The sequence below is a fragment of the Phocoena sinus genome, chromosome 8, assembly GCF_008692025.1.
Source record: "Phocoena sinus isolate mPhoSin1 chromosome 8, mPhoSin1.pri, whole genome shotgun sequence".
Taxonomy (NCBI): domain Eukaryota; kingdom Metazoa; phylum Chordata; class Mammalia; order Artiodactyla; family Phocoenidae; genus Phocoena; species Phocoena sinus.
Window position 1 is genome coordinate 49,076,046 of NC_045770.1, and position 20,925 is coordinate 49,096,970.

Sequence of the window (20,925 nt, forward strand, 5' to 3'; positions counted from 1 at the left end):
GCCCCCAAAATTATTTCTTTAATTCCCTGAAGTGGTCCTCTTAAAAGCTTACCAACCCCATCCCTTCCAGTGACCATGCCATATGAGCCATGTCCTTCCTCTCCAGCTCTGTCCCCAGCCCCATGGAGGATTCTTGTTTTCATTGTTTTCAGTGCTCAAGGGTTTCTGTTTAAGGGATTGTTTCTCAGTGTTCCTGAAACCTGCCTTCCAGAGAGGCTCTGAGGACTGTGCAGAGGTGAGGACAAGAGCCGTCTCCCCACTCTGTGTTGCTTTGTCACCTTGCTTCCAAAAGCACAACAGCTTAAACTAGAAATCTTACAAAGTCTCTTACCTAATCAGCACATTTAGTTTCCCTCCTCTCATCCTCAACACTTGGAGTCACTCAAACCCCAGCAAAACCTCCACCCTTCCCCCAGGGACAAGCATCAGTCCCAGCTCTGGTTATCCTGGTTTTTTTGTTCTTTTGTTGTTGTTGTTTTTCTGGTTGAGCTCCACCTACTCCACCTCTCCCAACAAAAGAAGGGCAACAAGACTCAACAGACCAACACAAGTTTAAACACAACAGTATATATTTCCAAACTGAGATGATTTAACGTCTGCATTTGGGTTAACGGGGATTCTACAGCTTCCCCCAAGAAAATGGGTAGACCTGTCCTTTGTAACCAAGTGCCTGTCTTATAATTTTGCTCAAAGAAACAGTATTTGCTGAAGGGAATACTGAACACCTTTAGCTTAAAAGACATTAGACAGGTCAGGAGTTGGGGGGGGTAATAAATTGGGAATTTGGAATTAACAGATACATACTACTATATATAAAATAGATAAACAACAAAGACCTATTGTAGAGCACAGGGAACTATATTCAATATCTTGTAATAACCTATAACAGAAGAGAATCTGAAAAAATATATATGTATACATAAAATTGAATCACTGCTGTACACTTGAAACATTGTAAATCAACTATAGTTCAATTAAAAAAAAAGACATTAGACAATATACAATTTTTGTGTATCCCCACATTGCCCCCTGCTTCTCATCAAGGTTTCGGAAAATTCAGAGTCCTGTATCAGCCAGGGCACCCTATGAAACAACTTGTAAGTGAAATCTAACCAAGTGGAATTGATGATGTTTTTGAAAAGATGAAGACTTCTTGCCTTAACCCTGACCAGTTAAATTCAGGTTGCTGGCCCAGAAACCACGCGGAGGCTGCCTCCCCAAACCTCTGTGCCTGGTCCAGGCATTGCTCTCTCCGCTGACCCCCATTCTGTCTAGATTCGCTGACTCTCTGGCTCTGGCACTCGCCTCTCAATTTTGAAGCCCACTCAGACGTCTCCCCACCTTACTGGATTTGTCTTCCCGCCCAACTCAGAGCCCACACCTCAAATAAACACAGTGAAGTATAGCCAGTGAAGAGACTTTTCCTCAGCCTCAGCTTCAGAGCCCCACCATCGAGGCTGACCCCTGGCCCACTCACCAAAGGGCAGGGATTCAGCAGGGCCTACTGCAGCCCTATAAATCCTTTTTTCATATAGACTGTCCAGGATACACACACACACATCCCCCATCACATACAAACTTCCAGACTTTGGGAAGAGTGAGCCTTTCAGAAGCATATGTGATCATGTTGTTTCTCCCCTTAAACTTTCAGTGGCTTTCTGTTGTTGTGAAGATAAAATCCAAAATTCTTGATATAGCCTACAAAATTTCACAGGGTCTGGCCCTTGCTTACCTCGCTGGCCTCTTCCCTACTCTTACTTTCACCCCAACCACCCTGGCGTTTTCTTTCCCTCCCGTCATGTTCAAAATATTTAGCCACTTGGCACACACAACTTCTCTCAACAGCAGCCCATACGATGAAGGACCACAGTGCTCCAGCTGCCGGATTGTGGGGAGATGGGGTCCTCTAGGCATCACAGTTGTGGGTCACTCAAGAGGACTCAGGACAGCACTTCTCTACAGACAATCCACACAGAAGTGTTTCCTTGTTTTACCAAAAGGAACGGCCAGGTTGATACATGTGGGACTTCTTCCACGGGCCTGTGCATGTACTGAATTTTCTCTGCAGAGGAACTTAGAGTGAACCCAAGGCCTTCTAGTACCTAAAAGGGACCAGAGAACTCATGGAGTGCCCCAGGCTACACTTAAGAAGCATCCCTATTTTCTGACATAGACTCTGGCTGGTAATACCTGTCAAATGAATAAATTCAATAAACTTTATGGAAATAGAAGGGAAGCAAATGTAACATGCTATTTTCTGGTACATTCCTTAAGTACTGATTATTCAATGTCATTAGCACTATATATATATATATATATTTTTTTTTTCACAACTTGTAGACATGCTGCAAAAAAAGTACATCGGGAAACGTAAAGTCAGACCTCTAATAGATAACCCACAGGACAACTACTCAAGGACTCAGCTTTAAGCAGCCTTCAAAAGTCTGAAATTCAGTTCAGTGATACCAATTCCAGCTTTTCTCAAAGTGATATTTCTATATAATACCAGATCTGTGAAATGCTCTATGAAAAAAGAAAGGTTCGTGATCAAATAAAGGATCTGAGAATCTCTACAGCAATGAAGAAATGCTGTCAAAGCATTTTCTAACCTTACTTAACTAAACAATCTTTTTCCCCCTGGAATATGAGTTACTACCTAACTGGACTTACTTTTAGAAATTCTGCCTTAAACTAAACTCCGGAAAAACGCACGCAGGTGTTTTATTTGGGAGAAGTAACATTTTCACATTAAAATATCATTTGCAGAGCTCAGGGGATGGGGTAGGAAGAGCACAAACCAAAAACCTAAGACAGAGGAACTATCCTCCTCAATCTAGAAGGATCTTCCTCAAACAGTAGCGCAAATCAGAGGGGGCACGTGGAACATTAGATAAGGGGTATTCTGTACATACAATTTATTAACCTATTTGCATAAAACTAATCCACAGACATTTCCTAAGCATCCACTAAGCAGCAAAAACTACTAGGCAAAAAAAAATAATTGTGTCCTTAGCGAACATATAGCCTCACAAGGGGAGACAGACACATAAATAGGTTATTTCCACAATAACATGGAAAGTGTTAATGGTAAATTCAGGGGATCGCATGGGCACAAAGGAGAGGCTGTCGTTAGCCCAGCCTGGGAAATGTGGGAAGGCTTCTAGAGGAAAAGCTTCCCAAAAAAGACTCTGAGGAAGCAGGAACAGTGGAGAATTAGGAAGAAAATGCTTCATATTTTTGAGTATCTGCTTAGCACCAAGTATTATGATTTCACTGAATCCTAACAATATAACCTTGTTGGGTTGAAGGCTCAGAGAAATTCAGTAATTTGCCCAAAATCACACAGATAATCAGCAATGACAGTGGCATTTGAACGACCATTGCTTCTGATTTCAAAGCTATGCTCTTTCTGCAATGCCAGCCTTCAGAAAGAAAATTTAACTCGGCAGTTTGCTTATGTCTAAGGCTGTCCGCACTCTGTAAGTCCAGTTAGTGAGAAAAACATAAATGCCTGAAATAATAAACTGTTTACAAGGAGAAATGTGAGCCACCATAGGAAGCCATCATACACAGAGATTCTAAACTTGAGGAGACTTAAAAGCAACATCTAGATCCTCCAAAGCTTCCCCTGAGGGCAGGGACTGTGTTTTAGCATCTCTGCGTCCCATTGGTTAATACAGAACCCAGCTACTGGGCAAATGTTAATGAGTGAATGAAAGAAGACATTCATTCATTAACTTCTCTGAAGGCAGCTAGGAATCCTAGGGCTCCTCTCAGTTGTATTCATCTGAACTCTTGGACTAAAGAACCGCTCTCTCCTGAAGACTCAGAATATCTCAGTGCTTTTAGCTTTCCGGCCAACAGAACGTATTTTCCAAATCAGACAGATTCTTTCCTAATTGACTAGTAGGAACTCCCACAGATCAGACAAATATTAAATATTCTATTACATACTAAATGCTAAATACATGATGTTTGCTTAAAACTCTGTTTATAATATATACTCTTCTTCCAAAAAGATGTTTAGGTGATAAAGAGTCCCTATCCAAGTCTCGAAGGGTGAACTAGAACGCGATCCTGAGTCTTTTCCACATAAACATTGAAAATGCTCTATCACAGGTGACCCCTGACAAAGGGGAATCCTTGCAGAGACATCTCAGGTTGTGAGGAAGGAGTGATCCTCGTCTGCAAGTAGACTGATTTTTTAACTCCTATTTGGTTTTGCCTCTAACCTATTTTGCTAGCTAAGCCCTGATAACCCTTGCATTTGCATCACCATTTCTATGTATCGAGTCCCTTCCTATGAACGTTATCTCATTTGATTCTCATAGCATCCAGGATAGGTAGGAAGATGACCACCTTGCCATTTTATACAGGAGGAAACTGAAGAGATCAGTGATTTTCTAAGTTAAAGCCTGTCAGCCACCAGGCATAGGTCTCCTTCTATCACCATCAGCTTCCTTGCTTATAATGCTGACTATTCTAGTGATGTACCTGATGGGAGCTTGGATGTTGGATTTACCTGCCAGAGTTCCGAACTCCAGACAACAGATATCTGGGTGACTTAAATGAAAAGGAATTTATTAGAGAAACAACAGATAGCTCACTGAATCCCAGGAAGGCTGGGGAACCCAGCTCAGAAGCTAGGAAGGAAATTCTGCTGACGTCAGTCTTTTAAGGATGCTGCTCTCGAGGTCATTACCACAGGCCACTTAGAACCAGGCCACACTGCTGGCGGTGCTGTGAAAAAATCTCTCTCTCCATGTATCTTACACTTGAATGTGGTGATTCTAAGTTCCCAGCAGGAATATCTGCTTGGCCTGCCGTCACTCTTGCTGTGCCCTTCCACCTTTCTAATAGGGGATAAGGCTGTGCCTCCCGCCTGTCTTGGATTGCCCCCCAAAAAAGAAGGCTATTTGGGCACTGAGCAGCTAAATGATAAACGTCCATTAGAAATCGTTTGGCTCACTGAATTCTATACGAGGAATTGTTTAGATCTAAGATCTTGAGACTCATAATAGTTGCTTAAACAGTAGAAATGATTTCCAGAGAGAGGCCTCCTTTGGGAAGGGCCTCGGCCTGCATTTGTGCAGCTAGCAGTGCCTTCCCTAACTGTGCTCATCTAAGCACGCCAACAAGAGATTCAGGCAAGGACAGGATATCATGAAGACTTCTTTCTAATGGTGATTTTCTGTTTCCAGCACGTTGTGTCCCAAAGTAATTAAAAATGTCTTCCTGAGATTAAGGGATTTACAGACCAATGTACCTTGTCTTAAAAAGTCCCTATTGCTCTATTAAAGAGCTACAGACACCTTCCAATAAATTAAGAAATAAATCATCAGTTCTTTTGTAGTGAATCCACATTTTGGTCTTTGAGAAGAATGAGGATCAAATCAGATGGAGCATGGTGTCCAGTTCGATTATTCTTACTTTGGTTGGGAAAGAAAAAACAGAGAAAATTATAGAGAAAACATATAAGGAAAATATATGTAGTCCTACCCTGGACAAGACACAGCACCATGGGTTAGAGGTAGAGTGGTGAATATGATAGGCCCCATTCTTACCCTCGTGGAGTTTGTAAATTTGAGTTCTAAATGTGCTACCAAAGGGGAGCCACAGGTGCTGGGGAGCGCACACGGGGGACCTCGCCTAGACCAGGGGACCAGAAAGATGTCTCTGAAGAAGTGATATCTTACCTCAGCCTTGAAAGATGTAGAAAGGATAGCCAGACCAGGCGGGCTGGGCGAGGAAGGAAAAGTGAAGCCGGAGATCAGCCTGTCCACTGGCCCAGAAGCCAGGGAAAGCGCACTCTGTGTAAGGTGGGTCGGATATAGAGAGTGAGAGGGAATTTAAAGAGAGGTGAGATTAGAGAGGAAGGAGGCCCCTCATACACCTTCTAAGGCCTTAAAAGGGAATGAAGATTAAAGGGCAGCAGAAAACTGTGGAAAGGTTTTAAGCAGGGTAAAGGTTCTGGTCACCGATTTCCACCTGCAGATATGTGTATGGGTGGAAGCGGGCGTTCCCCACGCCATAAGCAATTTTTTTACACCAACCCCACTCTACTACTTCAGAAGCAAGTTGCAAGTCCAGGTCATCACCTGTGTTTCTGACCATCTGATGGCTCACCTATAGATTGAAGATTCCAACGACCCCATCCTTGGGTTCAGTTAATTTGCTAGAACGGCTCACTGAACTCAGAGAAACATTTTACTGACTAGATCGCCAGTTTATTATAAAAGGCTATAGCGCAGGGAAAGCCAGATGGAAGAGATGCACGGGGCAAGGCGTGGGGAAACATGCAGAGCTTCCATGCCCTCTCCAGGCACAGCACTCCCCACATGTTCAACCACCCTGAACTCTCCAAACCCTCTCTTTTTAACTTTTCATGGAGGCCCCATTACGTAGGCATAATTGACTGTATCTCCAGCCGTGGGTGATTAACTCATCCTCTACTTCCTCTCCTCTCCCAGGAGGACTTGGGGGGTAGGACTGAAAGTTCCAGCAGGGTTGGTTCTCCTGGCAACCAGCCCCCGCCCTTAGGTGGACTCCTAAAGTCACCTCATTAACATAACAAAAGACACCTTTGTCTCTCTGCCCTCACTTTGGAAAATTCCAAGGGTTTTAGGAGCTCTGTGCCAGAAACAGGAACAAAGACCAAATGTATATTTCTTATAATAAATCACAGTATCACACAGGGAAATAGCACGATTAGAGTTGGTAGAATTTGTAAGGCTGGTGTGGAAGGTGAAAAAAATAACTAACTTAGAAGTCAGGCAGACCTAGGGTCCAGCCCTAGCATCACCTTTTACTAACTGTGGCCTTGATCAAGTTATTTAAATTGTCTGAGTCTCAGAATTTTACCCTGTAGGGTAATAGAAATCAGAACGGGTGAAGTACTTCCCTCCTAGGAAGTGCACAATACATCTCTTACCCCTTCTCCCTTCTCACACTAAATTCAAAGTCATTTCTCCAGGATTGACCACAAGAGGCCTGCTGAATTAGTCTCTTCGGAGAATCCAGGAAAGATTTCCAGGAAAATTAATAGTGGGTTGTATTTTGAAGACAAAGAGGAATTAGTCATTTGAAGAGAAAACCATCTATTCCCAATTACAAGCAATCCTAGCTGTAGTTAAGCTGAGGGTTTCCACTGCAATGCCCAGGCCACATTCTTCCTACCCCGACTTGCTCTACTTGATATCATCTCCTCATCATAATTTTCTATGTTGAAAAGCTCTAAAGGCAGAAGGGAGAGAATTCTATTTACTTTTCTGCCAATTAAGATGCACTCATGCATGGCCTTCTATGGGCCTAGGGTTGTACAGAACATACACGAGCATGAGTACACACATGCATGCACACACACATACACATGCGTCCCTACTTCACAGCTTTAGAAAGTGGTTATGTAACGATTCGTGTGACCCACTCTAAAAGAAGTGCAGAATCAACTCTACAAAGAGGACGTTCATGGAGGACTATGGCAGAGGGGCCTGCAGTTAGGCAGATGGGAAGGGATTCAAGGACAGGATTTCCTGGGCAAGCTCCTCCTTTCAGAGCTTTCCCTCTCTCGCCTTCCTCTACCATAAACAGGCATAGGTCCTAAAGGTGTTGGTGCCCCACTGTACCGTGGTTCTTCCGCTAATGAAGTCCCTATAGCACAGAGTAGGTAAATTATTTATTCTCATGTCGCTTTCTTCCAAACAGATCCCAAGAACTTCTTCAGGGCAGGGACTATGGCCCCAGTGCCCAAAACCGCAGGCTGCTCAAGAACGTTTCTTACCATGAATTAAGGAAGCAGGCATTTCAGTTGGAACGAACAGTATAGGCAAAGGCACAGAGGCTGGGTGTGAGCTCTTCCAGTGGGTGTTTGGAAGGGGGCTGGGCATGGAAAAACAGGAAAAGCCTTTCCTTCTCATTGTTTTGGGGTGTGAGCAGCTATGCATGGTTCTTAAACAGGTAACCATGGCTTGGAAGTGGCAAGCTGTAGATGGGAGAGCAGGGCACAATTAAGACCAAAGTAAACACATAAAAATGAGAACAGGCACATATTCACTGACGTACAGCCATTTGCACAAGATGGAGTTGAGAAAGGATGACCTTGAAAATCAGGCAGGCTTGAATTCAAATCTCAAATCCACTACTTCCCAGCTTTGTGAGTTTGATAAGGTTAATCTCTTAGGACACTAATTTCCTTATCTGTTAATTGGGGATGATGACACCTATCAGCCTTATTGTGAGCATTAAATAAAATAGTATATATAAGCCATTGGCACAGTGCCTAATGAGTACTAACCATTCATTTATCCATTCATGCAACAACAGTTTTTACAGCAGCCATTATATGCAAGGCACTAGGAATATAAGAGCGAAAAAAAGAAAAAGAACTGCTGCTTCATGGTGCTTACATTCTAGTGGGAGAAACAATATATATTTTTTAAGGAATGGATAATGAAGTTATATAATTTATTAGGAGGTGACAGTGTGATGAAAAACCAGTAGAGTAATGCAATGTAAATTTGAGGTGCTAGGAGAGGAGTTGAACATTTAAATAAGGTGGTCAGTGTAGATCTCACTGAGAAGGTGACATTTTAGCAAAGAGTAAAGGAAAGGAAAGTGGGCCATGCAGAGCTCTGAGGTAGTTCCAGAGGGAAGAGCTCTGAGTCAGGTGCGTGCCTTGTGTAGTTGAGGGAGAGGAGGGAAGTGGGAGGTGAGGACAGAGAAGTGATGGGTGGTTCACAGACAGCACAGCCTCGTAGGCCTCTGTCAGAGCTTTGCTTTCCTCTGAGAGAAGGAAGAGCCAAGGGAGAATTATAAGCAGAGTGATAGGACATGATTTCACTTACATTGTAAGAGCATCACTCTGGCCGCAGTGTTGACAAGACACTATCAAGGGACAAAGCTGGAAGCAGGAGGCAAGCTAGGAATCTACCTGGATAATCTGCATTAGAGAATATGAAGGATGGGACAGCTGTGGTGGAAATGGAGGGAGTGAGGGATGGTTCTGGATATGTTTAGGAGGGGCAGTTAACAGATTTCCTAAAAGATTGGATGTGGGGTAAAAGAGAAAGGAAGAGGTGAAGGATGACTCCAAGGTTTTCTACCTGAAAATCAGATAAGCAGAGACACTATTAGTTGAGACAGGGATGCTCCTACAGGTGAAACAGGCAACAAAGGCAGACAGACTGAGCCCTGGAGTGCGTCAAGGTCCTCCTCAGAGAGAAGAGGAAGAACCAACAAAGGGAACTAAGAGAAGCAACCAGTAAGGTAGGAGGAAAGCAAATAGGACCCCGGGAGCTAAAAAGAGAAAGTATTTCCAGAGAGTGGCATCAACTGCTTTAAATGTTGGTAAGTCCTGTAAGATGGGAACTGAAAATTAACTGCTGAATTTAATAACATGGAACTTATTGATCAAATGAAAAAGCAGTTTCTGTAGTGTAATGGGGTGAGATCTGTAGAAAGTGAATTTCTAAGATAATGAAAGGAGAGAAATTAAGGACAATGAGTACAGATATCTCCTTTGAGTTTTGCTAAAAAGGGGAATGAGATAGGATGGCCACTAGAGGGTAGAGTTTGGTTTTATCGATAGAACAATGTTTATATGTTGGTGGAAATGATCCACTAGGGGGGAAAACTAGTGTTTTATTTATCAATTATTTATTTATTTATTTAGAGAAAGAGGGAGGGAGGAGAAGAGGTGGAAAATACTTCACGTACATGACTGCAATTCTTATTTTTTAATTCTTTGATTTATTAAATATCTCCTATTGATCCATTTTATTTATTGCTACGTTCCCAGAGCATGAACAGGGCCTGGCACGTCCTAGGTGCTCAATAATGACAGCATGACTATCAAGTAGTATGCTAGGTGCTCTAGGGAAGAGAGAGACGAATAAGACATTGATCCCACCCTCACGGGGTTATAACCTAGGGGAGAAATAGGACATGAACATGGTTATAATGCATGACCAATGTGATAGAAAAGAACAATCACATTACTTTAGTCTTCTCACCCTGCTATTTTGTTATTTTATAACAATAATAATAAGTTCTGGGGCTTCCCTGGTGGCGCAGTGGTTGAGAGTCCGCCTGCCGATGCAGGGGACGCGGGTTCGTGCCCCGGTCCGGGAAGATCCCACATGCCGCAGAGCGGCTGGGCCCATGAGCCATGGCCGCTGAGCCTGCGCATCCGGAGCCTGTGCTCCGCAACGGGAGAGGCCACAACAGTGAGAGGCCCGCGTACCGCAAAAAAGTAATAATGATAAGTTCCTTGATATCAAGTATCACCTTGTCTTGTTTCCAATCTTCATGAGCACCACTCCCATGACCACCACAATTCACTTCACCACATACAATGACCATCCTCAATGACTGACAAATGAAGAGAGTCAGTGAGCACCCCATCAGCTGCATTCTGCCCGGGTACAAGCTACTTCTCTTTCTACCACCCCAAATTCCCAAGGGAGGCTTTGGCCCTTGCTCTTCCTCCTAACTTCTGCCCAGGTTCGGAGCAACTGCACTACTTGAAGCAGAGGAAATCATAGGTCAAATCACTAACCCCCAAGCTAGCGTGTAGATCAGGGGACCCAGCTGACTCACGCAGGGTGCTGGAAGGGAAAGGAGAGGCACATGCAGCACAGGGATAGGACCCCTCTGAGACCCATATAAAGATCATGACATGCCCATTTTTAGGAATAAAGAGTTAAATAGCAGGATCTTCGCCCTCCAGGGAGATCAGAGCAAGGAACATGAAGACAGATCCTTAAGTAAGACCATATTAAGGGGCATAAGGAACTTGGATAAGTATACGGGGGAAATGAAGACACTCTTGGGCTGGAGAAAGGAATAAAACCAGACAGATGCTACAACAGGTCCACATGATAAAAACTGTTTACCTGCAGAAAATCCTATCTCACATTATCCCCATGAAAATTCCCATTTTGGAGGAGGGGCAACCCCTTCAGAGCATTCATGCTCTGAAATTATGTCTAAAAACTGAATGCTGGGCTTCCCTGGTGGCGCAGTGGTTGAGAGCCCGCCTGCCGATGCAGGGGACACGGGTTCGTGCCCCGGTCCGGGAAGATCCCACATGCCGCAGAGCGGCTGGGCCCGTGAGCCATGGCCACTGAGCCTGTGCGTCTGGAGCCTGTGCTCCGCAACGGGAGAGGCCACAACAGTGAGAGGCCCGTGTACCGCAAAAAAATTTTAAAAATTAAAAAACGGAAGGCTGAGAATTGCTAAAACCAAAATTTCTAACACATATAGTAGATGCTTAGAGCATGCTTTTAATTATATATATAAATATTATATATTCTGATATATATATACATCAGAAAGGAAAGAATGAGGATTATATTTGAAGCCATAGCCTGATTATCATTTCTAAATGACATTTTAATTATTAAGATCAAATTGCAAGTAGAGAAGTGGGATAGAGACTGGTCTGGTGAAAACTAACCAGGCAAGGTGCCTGAGATGATCACCAGGTGAACTAGTTATTCCAATTAAGAGCTTCAAGAGTTCAGAGGAGGGAGAAATTTATTGAATATGGAGGAAGCTGAATGAAAGGGCCTACAGAAGGCCCTTAGGTAGGACTCAGATACAGGGAGAGCAGGCCTCCCACCTCCTCCCAACCCTTGTATCTCCACAGCTCTTCAATGACATCCTGTGTTCTCCTTTTGATCTTGGATTGTTTTCATGAATATTTTCCCCAACAGATTGTGAGTTCCTTGAGGACAGAGGTGTGGCTGGATTATAACTGCCTCCCAGGGCCTAACCCAGTGCTAGGCACTCAGAGGTGTTTGTAAGTGGTGAATAAATTAGCAAATGAAAGAACCTGAAGAAGTCTTCCCTAAGCGGAAGGGAAAGCCTTTAAAGGTTTATTCCAAAATTTTCCCGGAAAGGCTCAGATGATTTTTTTTAAGTTGCCTATGCTATCCATGATCCAACATATTACCTCAGTTTTCCAGTTGAAGTGTTTTTTGAGAACGAGAAAGCCAAGATGCAAAGCTTACAAGAGAATGACTGAAGTGTGGATCGGCGGATGGTATCCCAGGAGTAGCATTTTTTTTTTTTCTGGAAGAAGCTCTTTCTATACTGTATACTTGCTGTGCTTTTGGAATGTCAGGACCCACCTGCACATCAGCAAGCCAATAAAAAAAGAAAATACCGGGCTTCCCTGGTGGCACAGTGGTTGAGAGTCCGCCTGCCGATGCAGGGAACGCGGGTTCGTGCCCCGGTCCGGGAAGATCCCACGTGCCGCGGAGCGGCTGGGCCCGTGAGCCATGGCTGCTGAGCCAGCGCGTCCGGAGCCTGTGCTCCGCAACGGGAGAGGCCACAGCAGTGAGAGGCCTGCGTACCGAAAAAAAAAAAAAAGAAAATACCCCCTTCTTCAGTCCCCAGGTATACATAAGTATCTGCTCCTGGAGAAATGACCTCCAGGGATTCCTCTCATTGGGAACATCCACTCTCTCGTCCTGAGAGCCTCAAAAGACAAGACAAATCACTCTGAAAGCCAGAGAAGTTAAATACTGCCTTCAAAGTGATAAAATTAAATGGAAAATTGGGTATTTAGCTGCTCTTTTCTTATACATCCTCCCAGTTATTTTCATATACTGTGCCATACGAACTTAGTACTCCAAGACAGAATAAACAGAATATTGCAACTGGCGTTATTCCCTGAGAATCCACAAGATGGCAGTAATAGATTTTGCATAGAACTAACTATACAGTGGTGTCTGGCCTGTTTGCCGAGTTTTTGTACTGTGGATTGTATTTGGATTAAAACTGGTTGTCATCCTAACGCTAGACTTTTAAAATATAATTCAGAGAATAAACAGTAAATTAAGATCTGAAAGAAAAATTTTTCCCTTCGCTGCTTTTTTCTATTTTTTTATATTATGAGAGTCCCATTTTTTTTTAAGTTACAGAGCTAAGAATCAGCCAGGAGCCCTAAGAGCTAAGATTGCTTGAGAAAAGCTCAAAATGAAAAATGTTGCTCCTTCCTGAACATAGACTGATCGATGATTCTCTTGCTTGAAGGAAAGAAAAAGAGGGGTCAGTGAAGGGCCTAGTTAATCTTCCATATAATTTAATTTTGTTATTTCTCTGTTCAAAATCTACCCTGGAGGGAACAGTGCCTGATGGACCATGCTGAAAATGATGTTGTGATCCAAACTACAAAACCATTTATTGCCTATATCTCTTGTGTTTTGTGTGCAACAGAAACTGCACTAAATTATGACCTTTTTTTTCATGTATTTTTATTATTCTACTCACAGATTTGTGATAGAATTCAGGAGAGTGGAAACTACATTCTTCTTTCATTCCTTTAATCTGCCTCCATGTTCAGCATATATGGATATGAGGTAGTTGTCCCAGAATTGCAAACCTCACAGAAAAGCACACTTTCTGTATCAAGCATAAATGGCATGCTGTAGCATAAACAACATCTCCTTTGTGTAGCAGACAGTACCACTAAGTTCAAAAAGATGGCAGTGAGTTCACATCAAACATGAAGCATTTTAAAACGGGCATCAGATATCTCTGGTGTAAAGTCCTTTGGGCATTCTCCCATGCTGCCCAGATTTCTCTTTTTCCCCCCTTCCTGACCTCTCTTCTCTAATCTTTTATTACCTTCTGATTCATGGTCATTTCTCATTAAAAATACAGCTATTTATTTTTCCTTGCTTGTAAGAGACTCTCATTTCACCTCAGGTAGCTCATCATTGCATTTTCTAAACTTCTTTTTTCCCCTGAGAAAAAAATCTGCTAACGAGCTATTAAGGTAATATATTTTTCATTCCCTTACCAACATTTACGTAAATCTTCTGTTAGGAAGTAGGATATCCCACTCTGTTCATTTATCTACCCATCCCTGTCTACAACATACTTGATAGAGGTTTTCAGGGCCTGCATTCCCTTGCTATGCAGGATGTAGTGATGACTAAGCCATGTGTCATGTCCTCAGGAATGCATGTAGTCTAGAAGAAGTGAGTCGGTCCACACAGAGTTATGCCATAAGAAAAGTACAGAGAGACAATGGAGTTCAAGAGAAGAGGCTAAACCTGACCCAGTGATCTGGGGAGGATTCATGCTATCCTCAGAAATGAGAAGACCTCCCAGATCCTCCCCACAAGTCAAAGATAAACCATCTTTTCATTAGGCCACAAACGAAGAGCATGAAGTCTGATGCAGAAGTGAAAAGCTTAGGGTGCTCAGGAATTCTGAACAATCTGAGTCAACAAGACAGGAGATAACAGGAGACTCGTCAAGCCTCTGACCCGGGCTAAGGAATTTGAACATGGGACTATGGTGGGAAAAGCAAACAGTTCCCAGGGGTAGCCACACGATGCAACCTGACCAATTCCTGACTTGACCACCCACTCCCTCAAAGCTCTGTGAAGTGAAAGGAGGGAAATTCGTGATGTCTGAAGTCCCTTCCAGCTCCAACATTTTAGGAACATATGTGTTTGACAAACTTTGGATGATAAAAAGAGGCACTAAAGGTTTCAAACAATTTATGACTAATAACTAAAGATTTCCCTTTAAATAATAAAATGTTTCTTAAAACTAAAATAAAAATTGAAGGCATGGATCAGGAAACTTGCACAAGCCTCTTAAATGCCTCATCCACCAGAGGTCAGACAGCAGAAGCAAGAAGAACTACAACCCTGCAGCCTATGGAACAAAAACCACATTCACAGAAAGACAGACAAGATGAAAAGGCAGAGGGCTATGTACCAGATGAAGGAACAAGACAAAACCCCAGAAAAACAACTAAATGAAGTGGAGATGGGCCACCTTCCAGAAAAAGAATTCAGAATAACGAAAGTGAAGATGATCCAGGACCTCGGAAAAACAATGGAGGTAAAGATCAAGAAGATGCAAGAAATGTTTAACAAAGACCTAGAAGAATTAAAGAACAAATAAACAGAGATGAACAATACAATAACTGAATTGAAAAATACACTAGAAGGAATCAATAGCAGAATAACTAAGGCAGAAGAACGGATAAGTGACCTGGAAGACAGAATGGTGGAATGCACTGCTGCGGAATACATTAAAGAAAAAAGAATGAAAAGAAATGAAGACAGCCTAAGAGACCTCTGAGACAACATTAAACGCAACAACATTCGCACTGTAGGAGTCCCAGAAGGAGGAGAAAGAGAGAAAGGACCCAAGAAAATATGTGAAGAGATTATAGTTGAAAACTTCCCTAACATGGGAAAAGAAATAGCCATCCAAGTCCAGGAAGCACAGAGAGTCCCATACAGGATAAACTCAAGGAGAAACACACCGAGACACATAGGAATCAAACTGGCAAAAATTAAAGACAAAGAAAAATTACTGAAAGCAGCAAGGGAAAAACAACAAATAACATACAAGGGAATCCCCATAAGGTTAACAGCTGATTTCTCAGGAGAAACTCTACAAGCCAGAAGGGAGTGGCATGATATACTTAAAGTGATGAAAGGGAAGAACCTACAACCAAGATTACTCTACCCTGCAAGGATCTCATTCAGATTTGATGGAGAAATCAAAAGCTTTACAGACAAGCAAAAGCTAAGAGAATTCAGCTCCATCAAACCAGCTCTAAAACAAATGTTAAAGGAACTTCTCTAAGTGGGAAACACAAGAGAAGAAAAGGACCTACAAAAACAAACCCAAAACAATTAAGAAAATGGTAATAAGAACATACGTATCAGTAATTACCTTAAACGTGAATGGATTAAACGCTCCAACGTAAAGACACAGGCTTGCTGAATGGATACAAAAACAAGACCCATATATATGTTGTCTACAAGAGACCCACTTCAGACCTAGGGACACATACAGACTGAAAGTGAGGGAATGGAAAAAGATATTCCGTGCAAATGGAAATCAAAAGAAAGCTGGAGTAGCAACACTCATATCAGATAAAATAGACTTTAAAATAAAGAATGTTACAAGAGACAAGGAAGGACACAACATACTGATCAAGGGATCAATCCAAGAAGAAGATATAACAATTATAAATATATATGCACCCAACACAGGAGCACCTCAATACATAAGGCAACTGCTAACAGCTATAAAAGAGGAAATCTACAGTAACACAATAATAGTGGGGGACTTTAACACCTCATATACACCAATGGACAGATCATCCAAACAGAAAATTAATAAGGAAACACAAGCTTTAAATGGCACAACAGACCAGATGGATTTAATTGATATTTAAAGGACATTCCATCCAAAAACAGATTACACTTGCTTCTCAAGTGCGCACGGAACATTCTCCAGGATAGATCACATCTTGGGCCACAAATCAAGCCTCAGTAAATTTAAGAAAACTGAAATCTTATCAGGCATCTTTTCTGACCACAACACTATGAGATCAGAAATGAATTACAGGGAAAAACACGTAAAAAACACAAACACATGGAGGCTAAACAATATGTTACTAAACAACCAAGAGATCACTGAAGAAATCAAAGAGGAAATCAAAAAATACCTAGAGACAAATGACAACGAAAACACGACGATCCAAAACCTATGGGATGCAGCAAAAGCAGTTCTAAAAGGGAACCTTATAGCTATTCAAGTGTACCTCAAGAAACAAGAAAAATCTCAAATAAACAATCTAATGTTACACCTAAAGGAACTAGAGAAAGAAGAACAAACAAAACCCAAAGTTAGTAGAAGGAAAGAAATCATAAAGCTCAGAGCAGAAAGAAATGAAATAGAAGCAAAGAAAACAATAGCAAAAATCAATAAAACTAAAAACTAGTTCTTTTTGAAGGTAAACAAAATTGATAAACCATTAGCCAGACTCATCAAGAGGGAGAGGACTCAAATCAATAAAATTGGAAATGAAAAAGGAGAAGTTACAACAGACACCGCAGAAATACAAAGCATCCTAAGAGACTAATATAAGCAGCTCTATGCCAATAAAACGGACAACCTGGAATAAGTGGACAAATTCTTAGAAAGGTATAACCTTCCAAGACTGAACTAGGAAGAAATAGAATATATGAACAGACCAATCACAAACACTGAAATTGAAACTGTGATGTAAAATCTTCCAACAAAAGTCCAGGACCAGATGGCTTCACAGGTGAATTCTATCAAACATTTAGAGAAGAGCTAACACCCATCCTTCTCAAACTCGTCCAAACAATTGCAAAGGAAGGAGCACTCCCAAACTCATTGTATGAGGCCACCACCACCCTGATACCAAAACCAGACAAAGATGTCACACACAAAAAAAATTACAGACCAATATCACTAATGAATAATAGATGCAAAAATCCTCAACAAAATACTAGCAAGCAGAATCCAACAACATATTAAAAGAATCATACACCATGATCAAGTGGGATTTATCCCAGGGATGCAAGGATTCTTCAATATATGCAAATCAATCGATGTGATACACCATATTAACAAATTGAAGAATAAAAACCATATGATCATCTCAATAGATGCAGAAAAAGCTTTTGACAAAATTCAACACCCATTTATGATAAAAACTCTCCAGAAAGTGGGCATAGAGGAAAGCTACCTCAACATAATAAAGGCCATATACGACAAACCCACAGCAAACATCATTCTCAATGGTGAAAAACTGAAAGCATTCCCTCTAAGATCAGGAACAAGACAAGAATGTCCACTCTCACCACTATTATTCAACATAGTTTTGGAAGTCCTAGCCATGAGCAATCAGAGAAGAAAAAGAAATAAAAGGAAAACAAATTGGAAAAGAAGAAGTAAAACTGTCACTGTTTGCAGATGACATGATACTATATATAGAGAATCCTAAAGATGCCACCAGAAAACTACTAGAGCTAATCAATGAATTTGGTAAAGTTACAGGATACAAAATTAATGCACAGAAATCTCTTGCATTCCTATACACTAATGATGAAAAATCTGAAAGAGAAATTAAGGAAACATTCCCATTTACCATTGCAACAAAAAGAATAAAATACCTAGGAATAAACCTACCTAGGGAGACAAAAGACCTGTATGCAGAAAACTATAAGACACTGATGAAAGAAATTAAAGATGATACCAACAGATGGAGAGATATACTATGTTCTTGGATTGGAAGAATCAATACTGTGAAAATGACTATACTACCCAAAGCAATCTACAGATTCATTGCAATCCCTATCAAATTACCAATGGCATTTTTTACAGAGCTAGAATAAAAAATGTTAAAATTTGTATGGAGACACAAAAGACCCCTAATAGCCAAAGCAGTCTTGAGGGAAAAAAGCAGAGCTGGAGGGATCAGACTCCCTGACTTCAGACTATACTACAAAGCTATAGTAATCAAGACAATATGGTACTGGCACAAAAACAGAAATATAGAACAGGATAGAAAGCCCAGAGATAAACCCACGCACCTATGGTCAACTAATCTATGACAACAGAGGCAACAATATACAATGGAGAAAAGACAGTCTCTTCAATAAGTGGTGCTGGGAAAACTGGACAGCTACATGTAAAAGAATGAAATTAGAACACTCCCTAACATCATACACAAAAATAAACTCAAAATGGATTAGAGACCTAAATGTAAGACCAGACACTATAAAACTCTTAGAGGAAAACATAGGAAGAACACTCTGACATAAATCACAGCAAGATCTTTTTTGATCCACCTCCTAGAGTAATGGAAATAAAAACAAAAGTCAACTAATGGGACCTAATGAAACTTCAAAGCTTTTGCACAGCAAAGGAAACCATAAACAAGATGAAAGGACAACGCACAGAATGGGAGAAAATATTTGCAAATGAATCAATGGACAAAGGATTAATCTCCAAAATATACAAGCAGCTTATGCAGCTCAATATTAAAAAAAAAACAACCCAATCCAAAAATGAGCCGAAGACCTAAATAGACATTTCTCCAAAGAAGACATACAGATGGCCAAGAAGCACATGAAAAGCTGCTCAACATCACTAATTATTAGAGAATTGCAAATCAAAACTACAGTGAGGTATCACCTCACACCTGTTAGAATGGGCATCATCAGAAAATCTACAAACAACAAATGCTGGAGAGGGTGTGGAGAAAAGGGAACCCTCTTGCACTGTTGATGGGAATGTAAATTGATACAGCCACTATGGAGAACAGTATGGAGGTTCCTTAAAAAACTAAAAATAGAATTACCATATGATCCAGCAATCCCACTACTGAGCATATACCCAGAGAAAACCATAATTCAAAAAGACACATGCACCCCAATGTTCATTGCAGCACTATGTACAATAGCCAGGTCATGGAAGCAACCTATATGCCCATCGACAGACGAATGGATAAAGAAGATGTGGTACACCACGCACCATGATGAAGAGTGGCCCCTTCTCGCCGCAACTAGAGAAAGCCCATGCACAGAAACGAACACCCAACACAGCCAAAAATAAATAAGAATATGTGGTACATATATACAATGGAATATTACTCAGCCATAAAAAGGAACGAAATTGGGTCATTTGTAGAGACATGGATGGATCTAGAGACTGTCATGCAGAGTGAAGTAAGTCAGAAAGAGAAAAACAAATGTCGTATATTTATGCATACATGTGGAACCTAGAAAAATGGTACGGATGAACTGGTTTGCAGGACAGAAATTGAGACACAGATGTAGAGACCAAACGTATGGACACCAAGGGGGGAAGCGGCAGGGAGGTGAGGGTGGTGGAGTGATGAATCGGGCGATTGGGATTGACATGTATACCCTGATGTGCATAAAATGGATAACTAATAAGAACCTGCTGTATAAAAAATAAATAAAATTCAAAACAAAATCAAAAAATAGCAGGTTAAAAAGAAAGAAATTGAAGGCATGCATTCATGCTTTTTCAGTCTGTTAGTTATAATTTAATCACCAGAAAAAAGTTAAAATTCCTTAATACAGCTTTTTTTACCTTGTCCGGCCTCATCTCTAAAGCTCCCTTCTTCCCATTATCTACCTACATTTAATCCGTCAAACACTCTCCCCTCCCCAGCCCCTTCTCCTGAATAAGTCTCTTCTATTCATCCTTTAGATCTCAGGCCACTTGTTACACTCTCTAAACGCCCTCTTTCATGAATCCCACCCCACCCTCTCAACACACACAGAGATGCCCCCAGGTTAGGTACCCCTCTTAATAGACTCATATACCCAGTACTTTCCCTATCACAACATTTACCACACTAATTTGTACCGACATATTTAATACTCCATTTTCTCACTAGATTGTAAGCCAGGACAACGTCTATCTTGTTTGCCTGACACATAATAGATATCTTACAAATATTTAATGAATGAATAAATAAAGTTAATTATTTTAAGTCAGTAGATCCTAAGTGAAGACCTACTAAAATAATACATGATACTGTATACCTATATTGTGCTGGGCAGGATGTTAGAAGCTGTGCCTGTAGGTTGACTCTTTAAGGATTACAACTGAAAGGAATGTATGTAACCTAAAAGTATTTGAAGAATGTTTTACGACTGCCTGACATCTTAAAAAATAAAAATGTAAAAATGAGTTATGTCTTCCATATAACAACCACTAGAGGGCAATGAAAGCCAACTTGGAACATCTTTAAATGGGGAAAAAAAGAATAGTAAAAATGTTTTCCTTGTTAAAATCTGGATAGATGATCTTATGTTTGGGATAGTTAAAGGACCTGTGGGCTACAGTTTCTGTGATTACGGGTTTAGCGGTTATAATTACCTTTCTGGTGTGGTATTAAAACCTAGATTATCTGTGATGATAACATCACCTTACATTTTGTGCATTATCTCATTTGAACCTCCCACGACATTAGCAGGGAATATATTCTTTTCCCATTTTCCAATGGAAAAAAAAAAACAACAACTGAGGTTCAAGAGGTATTAATCTAATAAGTAGCCATAAGAAACCAAACTACTGGCACAGACCCTATAA

The 20,925-nt window shown here is 41.2% G+C and overlaps 1 protein-coding gene across 11 annotated transcripts in view; it reads left to right on the top strand.

Annotated features, from left to right (window-relative positions):
- DLG2 (discs large MAGUK scaffold protein 2) overlaps positions 1–20,925 on the top strand; it is a 2,048,212-nt gene that overhangs the window by 1,688,364 nt on the left and 338,923 nt on the right. The gene's annotated exons all lie outside the window — the stretch shown is intronic.